The sequence below is a fragment of the Amblyomma maculatum genome, chromosome 5 (genome assembly GCF_055883805.1).
Source record: "Amblyomma maculatum isolate TAMU_Amacu chromosome 5, ASM5588380v1, whole genome shotgun sequence".
Classification (NCBI taxonomy): Eukaryota; Metazoa; Arthropoda; class Arachnida; order Ixodida; family Ixodidae; genus Amblyomma; species Amblyomma maculatum.
The window spans coordinates 83,552,918-83,572,721 of record NC_139348.1 but is presented as its reverse complement, the minus strand read 5'-3'; the positions used below and the strand labels follow the sequence as shown (position 1 = coordinate 83,572,721).

The window sequence follows — 19,804 nt, the reverse complement described above, 5'->3', positions numbered from 1 at the left end:
TGTATCCTCCGTTCCAGGTTTATCATATAAAGCATGAACAGCACCGTGATAGAGGACAGCCTTGTCTTAATCCTTTGCATACTTTGACATCCTCCGTACTTCTTATCCCTTCCCACGTAATTTCTACTTTGTTATCCCGGTATATTTCCTGTTGGAACTCTATTATCTCATAACCGATACCTTCTTCTTTAAATATGTTCCACAGGAGATCCCTGCTTACGTTGTCGTACGCCCCGTTTATGTCCAGGAATGCCAAATACAAAGGTCTATTTTCCACTCTAGATATTTCGATGCATTGGGTAAGCACGAACAGTATCATCTAAGCGCCTACCATTTTTAAAGCCGTTCTGAAGTTCTCCGAGTATCTTGTTACTTTCTACCCCTGCTTGCACCTTTAATTTCACCGCCTCCATGGCTAACCTGTATATAACAGATGTTATGGTAATCGGCCTGTAGAATTGTATGTTCATCCTGTCTCCTTTCCCTTTATAAATCAAATTCATTTTACTCTGCCGCCAGCTGTCCGGAATTTGCTTATTCGTTATGACTGTTTCCAGAGCTTTTAACGTTTCCTTACTTTTTGGACCGAGTTCATTCATCAGCTTGATCGGAATTCCATCTATTCCTGTAGATGTGTTTTTAGGAATATTTTTTTCTGCCTTTTCCAGTTTAGATTGGTCAGTTCTAAGCTGCTTTGTATTCTGCTACCTTGTGTTGCTTCCTGATTTGCGGAGATTAACCTATCGTCGCTCTTAAATGACTCGGCTATAACTGATGTAATGTAGTTCACTGCGTTATCTCCCTTTAAACAATTTCCCTCGTTATCTTGAATCTGATCCTGCTTTTTTGATTCTTCTTCCCTAGCCAGTTTATATGGTTACAGAATTTTCTTGCTCCGCCTTTAGAGGCATCGGGTATGACTGCCCTCCAGCGATCGGTGGACTGCCTTATTTTAATTTGGACGAGGGCCTGCACCTCAATTTTGTTTTGTCGATATGATTCCCATTTCTCGTCAATTTCCTCCTGAGATAACTGTGCTTTCTTTGCCATTCGGTGTTCCCTTGAAGCAGCAAGTTGTTGTTCAATAGCTTCCCTGATTTTCTTATTCGACCAGCTGCGTGGCTTCCTTCCTCTTTCCATTTTTACCTTGAGAGTGTTCACTAGCGCCACCCTCAACTATAGCCGTGGATGTGGAACGTCCTGTGTTACCGCCAGCGTCACGTAGAGCGTGATCAACAGCGAGGTCGAAACCTGTGCTAGAACCCTCTTACGCTATCTATGGCTTCAAGACTGCCTGAACCGTGACCCCCGTAAGCTACAAGCAGATAAATGAAGGTGAAATGAGGGTGCTCGTTATAATACATCAAGGAAAGAAGCGAACAGTCGGCGAGGCCAAGGAAAGCATTGGGGTTGCACTTTTTTAATTTTTACTTGATAATCACATAAATTAGTAACGTAATGTATTTAGGGGAAAGATAATTAAACACAAAGTAGAAGAAAAAACAACATGCCGATGGTGGGAATCGAACCCACGACCTCCGAATATCGCGTCCGGTGCTCTTCCAACTGAGCTACATCGGCTTTTTTTTTTTTTTTTTCTTTATTGCCTGTTTTGAGTTCACATCAATTCAAAAAAGATCCACGATAATGGTAAAACTCGCAACAACCAGACTTCGGCTGTCACGAAAGGTTTAAAATTTTTTGAGGACAGCCAGTTCATCAAGCACACTGATCCAGTCAGGTGGATCAGAAAGCACCCGATACGTTTCTCTAAGGAGCAGCACACTCTCGATAAAGTTCTCGCGTACAGAACGCGTGTTGACATCTGCATGTTGCACCTGCATCCTTGTTTTCCACAGGCTGTGGAGGCTCAGGACCATGACTAAATCCAAAGGAATACCCTCACTCTCGACTGGAAGGAACCGTATGCCATACGGATCTAACGGAAGGTCTTTCTTTAGTGTTCTCTGGAGAACATCCCAGTGAAAGACTGGGTCCCAGCAATCCAGAAAGACGTGCTCGATTGTCTCTGGTTTTTTGCAAAGGAGACAGTCTGTTGTCCAGGGAACGAATAAGCCTCTTTCATGTAACCAGGTTTTAACAGGTAATGTGTTGGAATGTAGCTTAAAGAAGAACGTTTTAACTGAAGGCCTAACTGGCATCTTTTTCACACGCTTTAAGACATCCTGTCCGGGGCCTCCACGGTGTGGTGCACGGTAAATCGGCAACGGTATCATCACATCCAGAAGATCTTTGTACAGCTTCTTCTTACACACTTTGCTCAAGTATTCCATTGAAAAACGCGCATGCAACATTCTGAAAGACAAGACAACTTCGCGCATGTACCGTTTTAAAGCGCCACTCATATTCTCACCAGAACAGACAACGTATTCTGGAAGCATTTTACACAGTCGTACTTGCATGACCGTCCTCAAGAATTTGTCGTTTTGATCACGAAGGAAAAAAAAACGCGAGACAACCTGTCGCAAAAAGAGATGCACAAGGCCCAAGCCCCCCGCCTTAACAGGCAGAAAGAGGTTGGTTCTGCTGCACTTTTCCCATGTTGATGACCACATGAAAACGGCAAAGACACGATGAATTTTTTGAATGCTAACACGCGTCGCCGAAAGCACATTCATTACGTACCATATCTTTGCCACAAGGAAAACATTGCACACATAAGCGCGTGAGAACATTGACAACGGCTTGCCCTGCCATGAATCAGCTTTCTCTCTCGCTCTCTCTGCTTGGCCAGCCCAGAATGGGGTGGGATCTTGGTACGATTCAAGCGGCACGCCTAAATACTGGGTCGGCAATTTTGACCATTGCAAACGAGAAAAGTATTCAGGCGTAACATCCCAGTCTCCATGCCAGAAACCGGCACTTTTTTCCCAATTTACTTCACAGCCTGTCTGTCGGCAGAATTTTTCAACAAGGGCAGTAACTTCTTGAATGCTTTCTCTGCTTGAACAGAATACAGCGATGTCATCTGCATATGCCAGCATTTTGACTTGTGCTGACTGCAGCATAAAACCAGTTATACGTTCATTGTTTATGATAGACCGGCAGAGAGGCTCGAGGTAGGCCGCGAACAGTAGGGGTGACAGGGGGCAGCCTTGCCTCACTGACGACAGCACACGAATGCTGTCAGTGAGCTCTCCATTCACAATTATCCGTGTCGTGCAGTTCGCATACACCATTCGAACACCTTCCTCAATCACTCGCCCTATGTTTGAGTGTGTCAATACTTCGAACAAGGCATCGTGCGAAACGCGATCGAATGCTTTGGCGAGATACAGCTGTATCATTGCCACTCGAGATCCAATCGCGTCACAACACTCCAAAACAGTTCGTACCACGTGCACATTAGTTGCGATGCTTCGACCTTTAATGCCGCACGTCTGGTGTGGCCCAACCAGACTCGGTATTACACTTTGAAGCCTTTTCGCCAGCACTTTCATGTATATTTTGTAATCCACGTTGGTGAGGCTTATCGGCCGATAAGAACCCACCAACAGGCGTTTTCCTGGCTCATCATACTTCGGAATCAAAACAATGTGCGAGGTAGAAAACGAAGGTGGGACCTGCTTACGTTCGTATGACTCATCTAGCACTTTAAGCAAAATCTGGGCTGTGTAATCTTTAAATGCTTTGTAGAAAGCAGCGCCAAGCCCATCAGGTCCTGGCGACTTTCCCATTGGAAGGTCGTCTATCGCACTTTCTATTTCTGTCAAACTTATGGGTCGTTCTAGACGCGTTTTAACATCCTCATCGAGCTTTGGCATTTGGCGCAAAAATTCTGCCTGAAAGCCATTTTTGACTTCGCGTTTACGGCCAAGCAATTCATTGTAGTGTTCTATAAAGGTATTTTTGATAGTAGCAGGGTCACTAGTTACAGCACCTCGGTTGTCAATTTGCCGTATTTCCTTTTGATACGCGTGCCGTTTCTCATCTGACAGCGCTCGCTTAGTTGGCGTCTCCCCCGCCCAAAATTTTTCCGACCTTGCTCTTATCACTGCTGCCTTATACTTTTCAGTGTCAATGTTTTCAAGTTGTCGTTTCAAGGCTTTTATTTCTTCTGCATATCTTCCCGGCTGGATGCTATCCATGCTAAGCAAAAACTCAAGCTCCTCGTGCATTTCTTTCTCTTTTCTTTTTTCCTCATATCGAATTGCGCTTGCAGTTTTGATAGCTAAAAGCTTTACTCTCTGCTTTAGCTCCTCCCACTCAACTATATAGCTTTCGGCCTGCGTCGAAAGTAATTTATCGAGTTCTTTCGTTGTCTCTCTTACAAAACTGTCGTCCTCTAAAAGCTTCACGTTAAATTTCCACAGGTGCCAGTTAAATCGTGACCTCCGCTGTTTCTTGCCAAATGTTCCAATTACTAAGCAATGGTCACTGAAGCTTACGGGCTTAACGTCATACTCTGTGCACAATGAAGCCAGTTCAACTGAGACATAAATGCGATCTAATCTGGCGTGGCTATCCCTTTGAAAATGCGTGTATTTAGGGTGTGCGTCGTAAGAGAACAAATAGCCAACGTCTTCGAGATTACACTCATTAATTAAAGAGTGCAGCAGCTGAGCACTCTTATCCCTCACTGGCAAATTTTTTGCGCGGTCCTGAGCGAAACAAACACAGTTGAAGTCTCCTATCAATATTACTACCTTGTCGCACCTAAGATGCATTTCGAGACTTTCGAAAAATGTTCTGCGCTCGCTCACCGCGTTCGGAGCATAAACACAGACAACACGATAACTATAATTTGAAAACGAAAAGTCAACAACAAGAAGGCGACCGCATTGGGAAGCCACAACGGAAGCAACGTTGATGCCTAAACTTTTACGAATAAATAAAACGCAGCCACCCGACGCGCCGACGGAATGGCAGACGCATACGTCATACAAAGAAGAAAAGGACGACGCCATACGATCAGTTAGCTCTTCGCTTTCAATCTTAGTTTCTTGGATAGCGATTAGGTCAAGGTCATTCTCAAGAATTAGGCGTCGCAGCTGACTTTGTCGTCTTCTTGCTCCCAAACCCGGACATTTAAAGATGCTAGACGAAGTGTTACATCGAGATTAACCGCCATGTTTAGTAACAAAAGCCCCGCTAATAAGAGTTCGTGGCGGGTAACAAAACACTAAACTAACAGTGCATAAAGCCTCCATGCAGCGTTCCCCAATCCAGTCTTTTGCAGGCGCCGTACAGATCACAGCCAGCACCGTCTTTACTGAGTCCACCTGGCCACACAAGCCAAAGGATTATGGAGGCGGTTTCACCGCCTGCCTTGACTCGGATGGGACGTTCGGGTTCGGCCGCGATTTGACGGCCGGCCGTCTCCTCCCGGTTGTTTTTGGTGGCGGCTCCCCGCTGCCACTGCCGTCCAGTTGCTCACTCTCGGTATCTTTCTGGTCACGCGGCCGCTTTCCGGGAAGTATACCGGCACCGACGCCAGCTGCTCCCTGAGTAACGTCCATTGCGGGTGCTTCGGCGCCCTCGATGTTCGATTCGTCGTCGTTCGTCGCGTTTTCCAACGCAGAATCCTCTTGGTCGGTAACTATTGGTTTGCTCGGTGGGCTAGCGTGAACACTAGGCTTCTGCGGCACAAGGACTTGAAGATTAGGCTGCAATACTTCCTTGTCCGCTGGTCCTTTTCCTGCTTGCGAAGTCTCCTCAGCGTCCGCCTCATCCATGTACAGCTCGAACGCTTCATCGCTTTTGCCGGGACCGGTGACGCTTGCGTATGTGCGAGTGCACTGACTCTCTTCGTGTCCGAACCGACGGCAAGAGCTGCATCGCGGAATGCGGCACTCACGCCGTATGTGACCTGTACCTTGGCAGCGCAGGCAAAGCGGGGCCCTGCCAGGCACTACCACTAGAGCCAATTCGCCACTGACGCTCACCTGATGCGGAAGGTCGTCGAGCTTGACACCTGGATTCAACTTGAGTGTCACAAGTCTTGTTGTTGAACCCTTATCCGACACGCCCTGTGCTCTCCACTTCTCCTTTGCAACATCTATCACCCTCCCGAAAGCAGCAAAGGCGAGCCGCACGTCTTCGTCTGGTACACTGTGCAGCAACCAGTGTACCTTCATTCGGACGTCTCGGTTAGCAGGATCGATGACGAGACACCGAGCACCTTTAACCTGCAGGTCTGCAAAGCGAAGTATCCTCTTCATCGAGTCAGCGTCCTTGAAGGTCACGGCCCAGACGTGGTTCATGCGGTACGCCCCCAGGGCGATAACATCCGGCATGAGCGAAAGCGGAGCAAGCGCATCACGAAAGTCTTCCACCCGGTATGGGCGGGCCCTGATGTCACCGTGCAAAAAAACAGTATTTTCAACAAATCGACCTGTAGGCAAACTTGGCAGTACAACCTGATAATCACTGTCCGAACCAAAAAGCCTGTTTCCGCGGCCAGACATGACCGCTGTACCCGCTCCAACGGAGCGAAAGTCTTCCACCCGGTATGGGCGGGCCCTGATGTCACCGTGCAAAAAAACAGTATTTTCAACAAATCGACCTGTAGGCAAACTTGGCAGTACAACCTGATAATCACTGTCCGAACCAAAAAGCCTGTTTCCGCAGCCAGACATGACCGCTGTACCCGCTCCAACGGAGCCCAACATAACACGTCCGTTCGCTACGGCGGCCGGAAGTGAAGGAACGACCTCCACCGACGGCAGAAAAGTGCTAGCAGTATTGCTTTCGCAATAAAATTCGGTAGCTGGCTAGCCCCCGCCGCAAGCGGCATTGACCTACCGTCCCAGCACCGTAGGGCCCCTTGGAAGGGCTCAGTGCCGGCGTAGGTCATTTCATGACTCTATCCAGGGTCCGGGCAGCCCCCCCCACCCCTGCTACTTTCTTGGGTATGAAAGTTGTCTGTATAGGAACCTTGTTAGTGTTCACCAGCGCCACCCTCAACTATAGCGGTGGACGTGGAACGTCCTGTGTTACCGCCATCGTCACGTAGAACGTGATCAACAGCGAGGGCGAAAGCTGTGCTAGAAACCTCTTACGCTACCTAACGCTTCAAGACTGCAGAACCGAGAGCCCGGTAAGCTACAAGCAGATAAATGAAGGGGAAATGAGTGTGCTCGTTATAGAGTACATGAAGGAAAGAAGCCAACAGTCGGCGAGGCCAAAGAAAGCATCGGGGTTGTAATTTGTTTTTTTATTAATTTTTACTTGACAATCACATAATTAGTAATGTAATGTGTTTAGGGAAAAGGTATATATATATATATATATATATATATATATATATATATATAACCTCTACACACGGAAGGCCGTTTCGCGCAACGCCTACACGGTAAGCTTCCGATTCAGCAGCCTCAAGTTCCACATCTTTTCTCTGCCAAACTTTTGTGCTCCAACTACGTCGCAATCGCAGCATGGCGTATATATATATATATATATATATATGTATATATGCTACACTCCTTGACAAAGGCCGGACCCCGGCCGAAACGTCGGATTAAATTGTTGTTTTTTTCACCGTGTGTTTGCTACTTCAAGTATATATATATATATATATATATATATATATATACAAGGTCTTGAATATTTAGGTGCTGGGATTTAAAAAATTCCTATGCAAAATCTACTACCCCATTCCAGCCGAAATAACGTTGACGCAGTAGCAAAATATCGTCTACGTTATCTGATAAGTGATTCAACATCGGCACTTGCCTAGATTTCCTGAAATCGAGAAAAAACTGCTCTCGGTGGCGTGCACGATTTTTGCAGAAGAGAGTCGAAAAGCTATTTTGACATGGTGCGTCATCTGTCGGGCAGCGAGGCAAGCGCTCTAACGGCCGGGATGGAGCTTGTCTCACCGCTCGAAAGATGACGTATCATGTCAAAATAGCTTTTCGACTATCTTTTGCGAAAATTGTGCACGCCACCGAGACCAGTTTTTTCTCGACTTCGGGAAATCTAGGCAAGTACCGATGTTAAATCACTTATCAGATAACGTAGACTATATTTTGCTACTTTGTGAACGTTATTTCAGCTCGAATGGGGCAGTACATTTTGCATAGGAATTTTTAAAATCCCAGCCCCCAAATATTCAAGACCCTGTATATGTATATATATATATATATATATATATATATATATATATATATATATATATATATATATATATATATATATATATATATATATATATATATATATCAATTCTGGCCAAATTTTGAAGAATAAAAATTTCTTAACTCAAAGGGAGCTAAACTTAAAATTTCAACGTTGTTCACCTATATTCGCAATTCACTTTTGAGTCTGACAATAGCAACATTTGCTTGTGCCCTAATTTCATACGATTTCAAACGTAAGTATACGTTCGAGCTCGAGGGGAGCCGATGTCTGAAGGAGCCATCCTATATTTTCCACCGGAGATTTCAATATTCTTACAGGTTGGACGTTGATTTTCATTATTTGTCGCCGTTATGACTTCTACTTTTCACACTCATTTGAAATGCCTTCTCTAAGCCTAAGTCTGCTCTCATGCAGCCGTAAAACTGACTCCCTCAAACGTTTTCATTCCATTGTGCATTCTTTCTAGTGCCTTTCAGAGCATATCTTGGTTTCTGAGTCATCTGCATCTAGGAGCCATCGCAATCTTAATATACAACCTTTTTTGCCCAAACCACCACTTTCAAATACAGTGAATTGCAGAGAATTGGAATTCCTTATATGGAAATATCCCTCATCATCAATTTTTGAATTTGCGTTGGCAATTGAGTAGTGGCATCAGAGGGTATTACGTGTTGTGATAATATTTTTTGCTGTTATATGTCTTTGATGTGCGGAATTGTATGAGATTTTGCATACCCAATCCTGCTCTAGTCCTAAACATGGATGCAGTGTAACCAAATGAGTAAATAAACAAAAATTATATATATATATATATATATATATATATATATATATATATATATATATATATAAGCAGATCAATTAAGGGGAAATGAGGGTGCTCGTTATAATACATGAAGGAAAGAAGCCAACAGTCGGCGAGACCAAGGAAAGCGTTGGGGATGGTACTTTATGTCATTTTTTTTAATGTTTACTTGGATAATCACAGAAATTAGTAATGAAATCTCTTTAGGGGAAAGATAATTAAACACAAAGTAGAAGAAAAAACAACGTGCCGATGGTGGGATCCGAACCCACGACCTCCGAGCACCGGAAGCGATATTCGCAGGTCGTGGGTTCGGTTCCCACCATCGGCACGTTATTTTTTCTTCTACTTTGTGTTTAATTATCTTTCCCCTAAAGAGATTTCAATACTAATTTCTGTGATTATCCAAGTAAACATTAAAAAAAATGACATAAAGTCCCATCCCCAACGCTTTCCTTGGTCTCGCCGACTGTTGGCTTTTTTCCTTCATGTATTATAACGAGCACCCTCATTTCCCCTTAATTGATCTGCTTGTAGCTTACGGGGGTCTCGGTTCTCGCAGTCTTGAAGCCATAGGTAGCGTAAGAGGGTACTAGCACAGCTTTCGCCCTCGCTCTTTATCACGTTCTACGTGACGCTGGCATTAACAAAGGACGTTCCACGTCCGCCGCTATGGCTGAGGGTGGCGCTGGTGAACACTCTCAAGGTTCGTATACAGACAACACAAATACCCAAGCAAGTAGCAGGGGGGACAGTGGCCGATGTAGCTCAGTTGGAAGAGCATCGGACGCGATATTCGGAGGTCGTGGGTTCGGATCCCACCATCGGCACGTTGTTTTTTCTTCTACTTTGTGTTTAATTATCTTTCCCCTAAAGAGATTTCATTACTAATTTCTGTGATTATCCAAGTAAACATTAAAAAAAATGACATAAAGTACCATCCCCAACGCTTTCCTCGGTCTCGCCGACTGTTGGCTTCTTTCCTTCATATATATGTATATATATATATATATATATATATATATATATATATATATATATATATATATATATATATATATATATATATAGGTATATATAGCCATACGTAGCGTAAGAGGGTTCTAGCACAGCTTTCGACCTCGCTCTTGATCACGTTCTACGTGACGCTGGCGGTACCAAAGGACGTTCCACGTCCGCCGCTATAGTTGAGGGTGGCGCTGGTGAACACTCTCAAGGTTCGTATACAGACAACATAAATATCCAAGACAGCGGCCGATGTAGCCCAGTTGGAAGAGCACCGGACACGATATTCGGAGGTCGTGGGTTCGGTTTCCACCATCGGCACGTTGTTTTTTCTTCTACTTCGTGTTTAATTATCTTTCCCCAAATCAGATTACATTACTAATATTTGTGATTTCCAAGTAAACATTAAAAAAAGACAAAAGTGCCATCCCCAACGCTTTCCTAGGCCTCGCCAACTGTTGGCTTCTTTCCTTCATGTATTAGACCGAGCACCCTCATTTCCCCTTAATTGATCTGCTTGTAGCTTACGGGTGTCTCTGTTCTGGCAGTGTTGAAGCCATAGGTAACGTAAGAGGGTTCTAGCACAGCCTCCGCCCTCGCTCTTGATCACGTTCTACATGACGGTGGCGGTAACAAAGGACGTTCCACGTCCGCCGCAATAGTTGAGGGTGGCGCTGGTGAACACTCTCAAGGTTAGTATACAGACAACATAAATACCCAAGAAAGTAGCAGGGGGGACAGCGGCTGATGTAGCTCAGTTGGAAGAGCACCGGACGCGATATTCGGAGGTCGTGGTTTCGGTTCCCACCATCGGCACGTTGTTTTTTCTTCTACTTTGTGTTTAATTATCTTTCCCCTAATCAGATTACATTACTAATTATCTGTGATTATCCAAGTAAACATTGAAAAAAGACATAAAAGTGCCATCCCCAACGCTTTCTTTGTCCTCGCCGACTGTTGCCTTCTTTCCTTCATATATATATATATATATATATATATATAGTGAGCTAGCACTGCTGTGGAGACCACAATAGAGAATGTTGTGCTTACCACCCACGTAGTGTTCACTGGTATGCTGGTCATACAGTTGTCAATAATAGCACAGGTGTAGCGGAGGTACTGCATAAAACATGATGCGTAAACATTTTTGCCTTTCATAACATTCTAATCTAATACGTTACTACATAAGTTTCAGACATGACCACAACCCCATATCTGGTAAACATGCAGAACCCATGAGCACTAGAGTGCCCTATTTTTGAAAAAGGCAACATGAGTTTTTTTAACCGGTTAATAAAGAACAAATGAGCGGGACAAGAATGTCACAAGATTTAGTCAGAGAGATGTGCAAAAAAGTGGCAACCTACAATTACAAGCCTTCGTTGAGTCGAGAATATTCTAAGGTTGGGCACCAATTTCGAACTTGTTGGGAGCCGAAATTCAGAGTTCCTGATGAGCCAAACCTATTAAAGGCCGTATAAACTTGGAAATGACATTCAGTTAACTACACTGAGATTAGGTAGTTCACCAATTTTGGTCCGATTCAAAGGAAGTCATTACTAAAAACCCCTGAGACACATTCTATTGCGGCTATTCTTTTAAGAATTTTGGAAGCAGTTTGCCGTACTAGGATTAGGATGGACAATTATTTTCGTCAAATTCGGATGATGTCAAATTTCGGAGTTACAGAGGAGCCAAAATCTGAAAGTGGCCCAATTTGCATGTCACCATGAGTAGCCAATAGTCGCCACATTAGTATGGCACATAATTTAATGAAATTTAAATCATGTGAAATGTCAGGCCTTATGCCGGCTAAATATTGAATGTGGCCCACCTAAATTTTAAAGTGACTATCACTTGCTTAGACAGAAATTGGCTGGACATAGACCTGGATAAAATTTATAAGTCAAATATCAAGCCTCACAAAAGCCAAGTATGTGGTTACCTAAATATTGAAGTCACCATGACTTGCCCATAGCGAAATTGGCTGGGCACAAATGTTGATGAAACTTATACGAAGCCAAATGTGGGGCCACATAGTGCCCAAATATTGGGGATGGCACATCTAAATGTTTATGTCAAAATTACTTGTTAATAGTCAAATGTTTGGACATAGTTCTTGCTGAAATGTAGATGAAGTCGAATATCATGGCTCATGGCAGGCAAACATTGTTGGCGGCCCATTTAAAATTTAAAGTCACCGCTGAGTTCAAAATAGTTGGATTAAGTTGTCATTAATTTTGGCAAAATTCTGACATATAAATTTCGTAACTCAAAGGGAGCTAAATTTTGAAAGCCATTCATCCATATTCAGATGTCATCTTTGAATCTGACAGTAGCAACGTTTGGTTGTGAACTAAATTCATACAATTTCAAATAGGTATACATTTTCCTTCCAGGAGAGCCGATTTCTGAAGGCGCCAGCTCATATTTTTCACCAGAGACGGCAATATTCTTACAAGTTGGACTCTGATTTTTGTGAAATATCGAAGTCAATTTTAAGGCATCTAGTGTGGCCTACTATTTGGATTGGCGCATTTAAATTGTAGTTATCTGATTAGCTTAGACTCAAATTATTGGCATATTTTAAACAAATTGTGATTTCACGGGTCAAGGGGATATCAGCCCTCAGTTGGGCTACTGAGTCGGCCATAGTGAAATTAGGTTGAACAGGAACGTTGGTCAAATTCAGAAGTCCGATCTCGCCGGTAAGGCGGAGCAAAATTTTCTTGGCATTCACCTATCCTTTGATTCACCGCTTAATTAACTATAGTAGCTAGGCTGAACACCACTTTTGACCAAATGTGGACGTAATGGATTTTCAGCTGTCCTGGCGGCCAATTTCTACATATTTACCGCAGTAATAATGTAAAAACTGAGTTGAGATACTAGATCAAGTTTGCATTTGTGAAGTTCACGAGAAGCCAATTTTGCACTAAAAATTGAAACGACCACTGTAGTGTCATATACCACCCGCGCTGATTGTTTTAAGCGGAAAAGGGAAAAGAGGCAAATACCCATTCGTTTTTTGATTTGAGGAAAACAAAGATTGAATGAGGCTTATGTGATAATCAGCAGAAAATATTTTAAATGCTAGTGAGCAGCGGCGTAGTGTGCACACAAAGGCAGGAATTTGATTTCTTTCCCTACCTCGTTTTTCGCCATGAATCTGTCACAATCTTCCCTGCTTTTTTATATAGACTACTTTCTAAAATTACAATGATATATAATAGCCAATGAATAACGACTTACCAAAAGTTAGAATGACACAACAAGTGCACCTCGCCCTCCCTAATTGGACACAAACGATTTAGCGTGTATTCATAAGGGACCACGTATAGCGGACGTCAGTCTAAAATTATGAACTTGCGCTTGCTCTACACTGGTACGTGCAAGCGCGCGTTGATTTTACTCTGCGTTCTGTGCGACAGCTCAGTGCCCTGCCATTTGTTGTAGACATTTAGCTAAGTTCTTTATACTGTAATTACAGAGACTGTGCAAAGCGGATGTGATAGACCGACATTGGGACTCAATTCCTTCTACAAAACTCTGTGTCTTTAGGACGATTGTTCACTTAAGTGAATTGTGTGCATTGTCTTAGTTATTGATATGCTCTACATATCTTTCATTTAGTCTTCGTTGATCTTGTGTATCTTATCGCGCATATTTTTCAGTTGAAACGTTTGATAAATATTTGTACTTAGTTCCTATATATACAACAATGCTTTAGTGTAATAAATACTATCCTCATAGAAAGCTTTGCGTAGCCTACTAGGCAGCGTATCTGACTCACAACAAAAGTCATGTGTCCATTTCCGTGCTGGTTACTGAAGATATGTTTTCTTTCGTCAGCGAAAAATTTTTCTAGGTTAGTGTAAAATATTTCAGATATGCGGCAAGTCTTCACTTTGCTCACTATGTCGTCCATCGTGTACATTTCACGGGAACGCCGTTTGATGATTGAGCGTTACGTACGAGATCGTTGTACGGAGAACTTTGCTGGCCAATCAAACTTTTCGTGACACGACGGCTGATGCGGACTTGAGAACGCAAAATGTTTCGCTTACTGGCAGCCTTCCAGCTATCGCTTTAGATTCTGATCAAGCGTTACATATATCTTGATATCTCAAAAGTAGGAAACCGTAATAGGAACCCATTGTTATCGCATAAAACTAATTCTGATCCAGCTATTTAAATCCTATAGATCTTAAGGCCTCAATACCCAGAAATACGGTGTCAGCTTTTTGGGTGTGAAATCGGGAACATGGCGTGGGCTGGCGGAAACTCCCTGCTGCCTTGGCAGATCACTGATTCTTCAATCGTTTGTGGGATTTATTGAGATCGCAACAGGAAGTTGGTTGCTCATTTCAAATGAACAAATCGAACAGTTCATTTCAATAGTGAATGGATTTTTGCCTACCTAATATTTACCTTTTGTTCATTCCTATCAGCGTAAGCGGTAAGTATAAGTTTGTGATGAATGTACTTGGTAGTTGACTAGTTGACTCTGCGCCATTTCTACACAGACAACTTTACCAACGATGATAAGAAGAAACCTCATAGAGTATTGAAAAGGAAAAATCAACCTTCGATTCTCCTGCCCGAGATCTTGACACTCAAATACGCTTCTTCCCTTCTCGACAACTTCAAATACGATAGGTGAGCACAAGATTGCGCACAAAGGTAAAGAATGAGACTTGTTTCTTTATCTTTCTAAACCGTTCGATTCGTACATGAAAATAAATGCTAACTAATACGATTACGTACTCCGAGCGCAGTTCTAAGCGTTCAAGCACTCATTTCATTGCTTAAGTGGAAGTACGTTTTGAGAAAGTATTGGGCATAATCTTTAAGACAGCGTCTTTCGGTGCTGCATTCACACAAAAGACGTCGACCAAAGTACGCGCAGCCTGTGTAGCTAACACCGCACGTTGCCTCTCACGTCCAAGCCGCATCCATAAAATGGGCGTTAAAAAACTTATCAATGTTTTCCCAGAATCACTTTCCTAGGAACATGTCGATGCTGTGCTGTATTTATGATGCATCAAACCTATTTTAGGCGTAGTGTATAATAAGAATAGCTTTATGTTTTGAGAAGACACTGAAAACAATACGCCCGTTCTCACCGTTTTAAACTTTTTAGGGTCGACTTGCTTGGCCATCATGAAAATTGCTTCATGACATTCCTTCATAACAGCACCAAACAATGCCTTAGCCCTCATCAGTCTCGGACCATGAGCTGGAAAATAAAAAAAAAAGCATAGAAAGCCACTATGCCCGCAAATAACGGTATATATCTTTTATATTTGCACACATCCTAAACTGCACCATCAACCACATGTTCACAGGTATAGAATGCCACTGTACACACAACTAACGGCATTTACATTTCATATTTAAATACTGGCCAAATTTCGCTTTCAATCAAAAGTTTTGCAGCCATTCATATATCAGTTCAGTTCAGGCGTTGAGTCGTGTCCGACTCTTCGTGACCCTATGAACCATGTCACGCCACGCTTTCCGGTCTCTCACTATCTTCTTAACATCACATAGCTTCATCTGCAATGCCTCGAGAATGCCATCTAACCATCGCGTTCGCTACCTACCCTTCTCCGGCGTCGCTCAACCTTTCCCAACATCAAATCTTTCTCCAGCGACTCCTCTCTTCTCATCAGATGACCAAAGTAGCTGAGCTTTAACTTTAGAATTTGACCCTCCAATGAGCAGTCAGGGTTTATGGTCGACAATATCGACTGATTTGATCTTCTGGCAGTCCAAGGAACTCTTAAGAGTCTTCGCCAGCACCACAATTCAAACGCGTCAATCCTTCGGCGGTCAGCCTTTTTCACAGTCCAACAATCGCATCCATACATCACAACTGGAAAGACCATAGCACGGGTTATACGGATCTTGGTTGGCAGACTAATGTCTCTGCTCTTTACTAGGCGGTCAAGGCTAACCATTGCTCTCTTTCCCAGAAGCAGGCGTCTCCTAATTTCATGGCTGCAGTCTCCTTCGGAAGTAATCTTGGCGCCCAAGAACAGAAAATCTGTCACAGCTTCCACTTCTTGTCCATTGATGCTCCAGGACTTGATAGGGCAAGACGCCATGATCTACGTCTTTTTAATGTTCAGTTTAAGCCCAAACTTCTCACTCTCTTCTTGTACGCGCATCAGAAGTCTCTTGAGTTCCACTTCACTTTCTCCCATTAAAGTGGTATCATCCGCATATCTAAGGTTGTTGATACGTTTTCCAGCAATCTTCACTTTATTTGAAGACTCGTCCAGACCGGCCTCCCTCATGATGCACTCTGCATATAGGTTAAATAGGCAGGGTGACAGTATGCAGCCTTGCCTCACCCCTTTCTCAATCGGAAACCAATCAGTAAGATCATGCCCAGTTCTCAGTAAGACCATGCCCAGTTCTGACTGTGGCCTCTTGCCCTTCATAAAGGCATATCAACTCCCAAAACATAAATGCTTACATGTGCTCTTATATATATTTTTATTTCGACGGATGAGTCTCCGCCAAAAAACAGTAATAACGGCGTTTCAAATCATAGCAGAAATTTGGTTGTCTTTAGACGCAACGTGCCAAAGTGGCACAGACTATGTACGATGCCACATTTGAATTTTCTGGAAATCCGAGGTGCTTGGAATACTGGTCGCGCTGATATTGCATCATATGCGGCGGGCTTCGTTTTCTCCACCGGAACGCGGCCACCGCGGCTTGTATTGACATCACATTTTTGGGATCGTCAGTCCAGTGTTCTAACCACTGGGCCAATATGTCATTGTGTTTAGCAGAGGTTTCGAGCAGTATAAACAAGAAAGTAACCTTTACTCGAGGAAATAAAAAAATTGAGGCTAGGGATGAGATCATGCTACGCAAGAGGGAGCATAAGAAGTGCCCCTTATTCTTGAAACAATTGATCAGCGCAAATTCCGAGAAAATGAAAATAGTTCGCACACTTGGTCCGGTACTACAGTGCAACGTACAATGGATACAGCAACAAAAACTAAACACAGGCATAGAACTTTATTCACTTGACACCAATGATTTGAAGTAGCTGCGAAAGAAATAATAGCGACGCAAAACGATAGCGGTTGCTTCCCGTCGTGGTCTGTCAGTGCTCTAATCAGTTTGCGATGAAATTGGGGTAATCACGCATGCAAAGCGGATTTACGGTGGTGGTGCTTTTTTTTCGATTATTCTGAGAAGTCCAAAAATAATAACAATTTGTATGGTGCATCAATGCTTCCTCCGCTTTCCGGTTTGGGCCCATTTTGTACTTATCCATGTCACTTTTTTCCTGTTTGGTGCACATATATTTATTTCTTTATTTTATTTATTTTTACATACTGCATTGAAATGGGGTCCTTAACAGGAGTTACTAATTAAGATATATGTCAAACATACTGTGCAGTATTCAAAGCCGGAATAAAATACTAAACTAGGTGCAAGATATGATGCCTAGGGAACAACAAAGCTATGAACAAGAGCAGAGTACGTGATCAATGCTGGGTTATGCGTCTTGAATGGATGTTACGAAACAGTCAAGGTCAAAGAAGCGAATGCTCCTAGGTGATTCCCAATATTCATTGGGGCGTGGAAAAAGCAAATTTGAACGTTAGTACAGAGTCATCCACTTCTAGCTATAGCATGGTAACTGCATTTAAAGCAATACTGCGTCTGATGCAAGCCCGTATCGATGCACAGCAATGGAAGCACACAGGGAGCCGGACCTGCTTCTCCACAAGGTCTGCCACTTAGCTTTATGGCGGAGGAAGGTCGGACGCAATGTCGCTTTGAAAGCAGTGGCTTTGTTACAGCTAGAAGTGAACGAGGCTGTACATGCGTAAAAAGGCGTCAAGTTAGGTTGATGATAGCTTCTGGTTGATGTTTATGGAGAAAAAGCAGAGTTATTCGATGATACTGCGGCTGAAGTATTCATTATTATTTGCAAGAATTTTAGTGATTTGTTGTGGTGACAAGCAGAAAGCGCTGCTAGTTTCAGGGAGGGAAGAAAGAGAGTGAGAAATAGGGTCATAAAGGCGAACAATAAACGCTTTTATATCTTCAAATTATGACTTTCGTTTCAGCATCAGCAATATTAAGACATCTCTCGGTATCAGCCATTTAGCCCTAAGAAGCAACATTTCTCGCCTATGCCTGTTTCATAACTTGTACCACAACTTCCACCATCTCCGTGATCCTCTGTTAGTTCCACCATTGCGCACATCATCTCGTCTGTTCAACTTTATGAGCATCCAGCGCTTACATGGATCTACTAACGCCTTTAATAAGTCTTTTCTACCAGCCGCAATTCAAGAATGGAACCAGCTTCCCGAACACATTGTAACTGAACGTGACCCTACTAGATTTAAAGGACGCTTAACATGTCATTTCGCTTCATAACCGATTGTTTCCTCTTCCTTTTTATTTGCAGTGCCTCCTTCATTTGAATTGTTGTATTTGAGAATATTGACTTTTTGTACCTATGTTTAGACCATGAACGATTGTTATCTTTATGTGTTACCTTCCCCCCCCCCCCTTATTTAATACCCCACCCGGAGCCTTTAAGGGTACAATAAATGATGATGATGATGATGATGAACAATAAACGGACTGCTTTTTGGGACAGCCTTCAAATTATGAATCTGTGAGCATATCGATTCCAAACCACAGAAGCATTGTATAAAACTGGACGAATTATTGATTTGTATGTCAATGGCTATAGATCTACATTATAATTAATTTTTGTATGCCGCAGGAAGGCTACCTTTTTATCGGCTTTGTTACAGATGTAATCAATGGGATTAGTCCAAAATAAGTTATGCGTGAAAAGGAAACAAAGATGTTTGCACTATTACACAATGTTTAATCTACGACCCTGGAATAAATAACCAAAAATGATGGAAATGATTTGTTAGAGAGGGATATCAGGACAGTTTTATCAAGGTCAATCTTCATCTGTCATGTAGTGCACCAAGTACAATACCTACCAAACGATTCTATCTCCCTTTCGCCCCTGTTTTCTTCTCTTTATCTTCAGTGTATGCGTGTGGTTTTGGCGCCTTTAAATTTAAAATGATCAGCTACCATCTAGTCCAATGTAAAATCTCTTACACGATTCTTTTAAAAGAATATGGTCAGTAGAACAATGTTTAATTTCGTATAAAGCGCAATCATATGCGTAATGGCGCACCTTAGAGAACGTTTGATAGGTCAATCGTTTATGTAAATTAAACAAGTAATGGCTCGATACAGAGTCTTGCGGAACTCCTAATGGCATTGTAATCGGTGCAGGTAGTACATCTGTAAGAAATGAACTGGGAGCCATGTGATAATAAGCTGGAAATTCAATTACCTATTTCTACTTTATTTTGTATAGCACTGAGTTCAGTTAAAAGTTTAGAACGCAATATGGTATCAAATGACTTCAAAACTTCAAAAAAAAAAAATGTCATCAGCCTGTTTACAAAGATGAAAGTTAAGGGAAATGCCTTGCGTGAATTCAGCCTATTGTGTTAATGCACTAAACCCGCGTATAAACCCGTGCTGAATGTTAGATGGTAAATTATCGGCCTATAGTTAAACAAAAGCTGTTTATCAGCTTATAAAAATCTGCCACTTTCGATAAATTCCAAGAATCGAGAACTGTAGCAGACATTAAGGACTATTTAAGTATGAACAACAGATATTTCGATGACCACACTGAGTAGCGAACTAAGAACGTGGTAAGGGCACCATCCGCACCTGTGGATATCTTTGTATGGAAGTTTTTGATAAGAAGTAAATGACAAAACTACGCATCTCGATGTCACTAATCAATTCAGAAAAAAAAAGTGTATATCGGTGAGCGGGGAATCAGGGCGTTATCGAAAG

The 19,804-nt window shown here is 42.7% G+C and overlaps 1 non-coding gene across 1 annotated transcript; it reads right to left on the bottom strand.

Moving 5' to 3' along the window:
• Window positions 1-1,508: 1,508 nt before the first annotated feature.
• TRNAS-CGA (transfer RNA serine (anticodon CGA)) lies at window positions 1,509-1,581 on the bottom strand. The gene has a single exon. It is a non-coding gene; the product is annotated as a tRNA-Ser (tRNA).
• Between the last annotated feature and the right edge of the window lie 18,223 nt (window positions 1,582-19,804).